The sequence below is a fragment of the Anneissia japonica genome, unplaced genomic scaffold (genome assembly GCF_011630105.1).
Source record: "Anneissia japonica isolate Jap-2015-1 unplaced genomic scaffold, ASM1163010v1 scaffold58036_len3415_cov134, whole genome shotgun sequence".
Classification (NCBI taxonomy): Eukaryota; Metazoa; Echinodermata; class Crinoidea; order Comatulida; family Comatulidae; genus Anneissia; species Anneissia japonica.
Window position 1 is genome coordinate 1 of NW_022735461.1, and position 3,415 is coordinate 3,415.

The 3,415-nt window shown below is 34.3% G+C and overlaps 1 long non-coding RNA gene across 1 annotated transcript; it reads right to left on the reverse strand.

Moving 5' to 3' along the window:
• Nucleotides 1–1,725: 1,725 nt before the first annotated feature.
• On the reverse strand, nt 1,726–2,901 carry LOC117116624. The gene is made up of 2 exons (XR_004446792.1): nt 2,768–2,901; nt 1,726–2,242 (listed from the first exon to the last, which is right to left on the reverse strand). It is a non-coding gene; the product is annotated as an uncharacterized LOC117116624 (long non-coding RNA).
• Nucleotides 2,902–3,415: the final 514 nt, after the last annotated feature.

Below are 3,415 nucleotides of genomic sequence, written 5' to 3' on the forward strand. Positions count from 1 at the left end.
GTAGAACCCCTCATTTACGTACGGGACGGGCCCAAAGGTGTTCGTAAAAATCATTCGTACGTAAAATCGGGGTTCCTATGTATTTACACTACCGATATGCTAGGCTGGGCTAGGCTAGGCCTGGACTTAAATTTTGTTGGACTGGAGCCAAAACTCCAACTTGCGCTCGAAAGAAATTCAAAATAACGATTATAATAATGTACAGTACTATACATACTTGTTAATGTGTATAGAAACTTTATTCTCTCTTTCTCAGGCAATAATATATGACTTATCTTCTAGCTTACGAAGAAACACAGCCCAGTGGGCGCCGCAACAGGGCGAGTAACCAACGTTTTTCACTCGATCCATGTGGTTGTGGCGTCATGTAAATACCCTGTACAGAATAACCCGGAAACCATGGGTTCTCAACTTTTTAAAAGAAGAGCGCTGATTGGCTGTAGACACGGCGCTTGGACTTTTTTTGTATGCAATATGATTGTTCTACACCTGCATTTATTAAATGAATAATAAAGTTATAAAAAGAAAATGTGGGTGTCAGTGTCTTATTTTATGGGGGAAATAATGAAATGGTAGATTAACGTTAGTTGATTTGATAAATAAATTCCATTCATAATTAGGGGTTCATTAAATTACGATATGAGGGTGGTGTATTCAGAGATGAATAAATCATGCGCCTATCGATTTGCCGACAAGTTACGCATTGGGCAGAGTTTTCTCACGGCTGCAGACATAAAGTAGGATTGCCGTGTTAAATGTTGGTGTATTCAAAGCACACTATCTGTAGTAGAGGTCGCTGATAGTGTACAGCAAACCGTCTAAGACCGAGTGAATAAACTCTAGCCCGCGCCTAACGATTAATTCTTGACACGGGTGTGTGTTTTGTTCATGAAATAGGAACTTTTTATGACAACAATTACATGATTTTACGTTCGTAAAATCGGGAATTCGTAAAATCGGGGTTCGTAAATGAGGGGTTCTACTGTATCTATATATATATATATTTTAACTTTTTTTCTTCATTACTCATGACTGGAAATTAGAACTTTTTGAGGATAAGAAAATGACTTAATGTATATAAGCATAGTGTAAATCTTTAGTAAGTAGGTCCTTAGAAATTACTTTATTTAAAACTGAAGATTTACAATATCATGCAGGAAAAAATCAACATTAAATCATTTATTGAAGTTGCTGTACCTAAATTAAGTAGACTTCAGCTACGGTTTCAGTAGCATTGGTCACGCAAATGACCTAACGTGTAGTGTCGTCATTCATCATATCTGTGGTAGTAATAGCGCCATCTATCTTCTTGTTATCAACTTTTCGCTGGTGCCCACTCCGGATATTTTGGTGTTACGTTTTAGTAAGTGGTCGTAGATGTGTCTCAGTTCATGTCCACCTTAGTCTCTGTTGACTTTAAATATTTATGAAACCAGATGAAATTATTTGAGAATTGAATATCATGAATGAGCAATTTTTCTTTTCTGCTATTCGTTTGCGCCTATCTAATAATTATGGTTCATTTTTCACTGGTTGACTTTTGCTCCGTATGCTATGCTACTGTAGGACAATCCTGGTAAACCCTTCGTGAGTTTATGTTTGCCAATCTTCTGAATTCTGTAGTAGTAATAATAATAATGTTACATTTTTATAGCATAATGCCAGAGCTTCTGTATGCTTACATAAACAGAAAATAATGTATATAAGCATAGTTTAAATCTTTAGTAAGTAGGTCCTTAGAAATTACTTTATTTAAAACTGAAGATTTACAATATCATGCAGGAAAAAATCAACATTAAATCATTTATTGAAGTTGCTGTACCTAAATTAAGTAGACTTTAGCTACGGTTTCAGTAGCATTGGTCACGCAAATGACCTAATGTGTAGTGTCGTCATTCATCATATCTGTGGTAGTAATAGCGCCATCTATCTTCTTGTTATCAACTTTTCGCTGGTGCCCACTCCGGATATTTTGGTGTTACGTTTTAGTAAGTGGTCGTAGATGTGTCTCAGTTCATGTCCACCTTAGTCTCTGTTGACTTTAAATATTTATGAAACCAGATGAAATTATTTGAGAATTGAATATCATGAATGAGCAATTTTTCTTTTCTGCTATTCGTTTGCGCCTATCTAATAATTATGGTTCATTTTTCACTGGTTGACTTTTGCTCCGTATGCTATGCTACTGTAGGACAATCCTGGTAAACCCTTCGTGAGTTTATGTTTGCCAATCTTCTGAATTCTGTAGTAGTAATAATAATAATGTTACATTTTTATAGCATAATGCCAGAGCTTCTGTATGCTTACATAAACAGAAAATAGAGAAAAAAACAAGTAACTAAACTAGCATAGCAGTAATAAATTCCTATAAAATATTTTCCTGATGCAAACTCACATCGCGCTTCACATAAAAGCCAGACTACAACAGAGAAACATGATCGAAAATTATGGTTTATAATGAATGGAAGTTTTTCAAATCATATCTACAATCAATAATTATTAATGCATTAATTTGGAAGCTTTTTGTGGTCTTTAATATACAGTAGTATTCAGTAATATTGTATAAATAATTGACATACAATCGAATGTTAAAATACAACCAACATTTTCATCCCTTGAATTGTAAATCTGTGAAATGTAAAGATTATATCCCAGCTTAGTGAGTGTCAAATGTTGAGAAAAATCCTTCGTGAATTGAAAACTAATCCCGGTTTTCTGAAGCATAACCTGACAAATAAACGGCATTCAAGACTATGTAGACACTGACCTGTCATCATTTTCAAACTAAATCAATATTCCGTGTATGTAATGTTTTGTGTTTGAAATCTGAAATCATCTGCCGAACGTTGCTCATCTTGATTCTCGTAAATTGCTTTTAGCTTCCGCGTCTATCATCATTTCATATCTGTAAATGCAGAGATTGAATAGTTATGATAGTATTGTGAAGTAATGGAAAGCCACTATCAGTTCAACACAAATACAAGATGTAGTAGGAGATTGAACCCACCCTACAAAATAAAAAATCAAGGTGCATCACCATTTTGTCAGTATTTCACCCTGACTGATTTTAATAAAATAATTAAGCTTGTGGTACATCATGCGTAAGAATGTGGTTTTAAAGATAAAACAAATGGTTGTTTGTCTCCATGTTTCAGTGAGATCTGGTCTGACTGTCATTACGAATATTTTAACATTTCTAAGTACTTTTACTTTTTTTTGGTGGGGGAAGGGGGTTTGAGTCAATCAATGACTAAAATTTCTATTGCGCCAGATATCCTGAATAAAAATTCTGCCCGGCAGCGCATTCATGACTCGAATATTTAGTTTAACATAGTAGTTTGAACACATAAAATCAATACTTAAAATTTGTTATTGTGATTTTATGTATTATTTAATTGAGATTAAACTTGCTTTG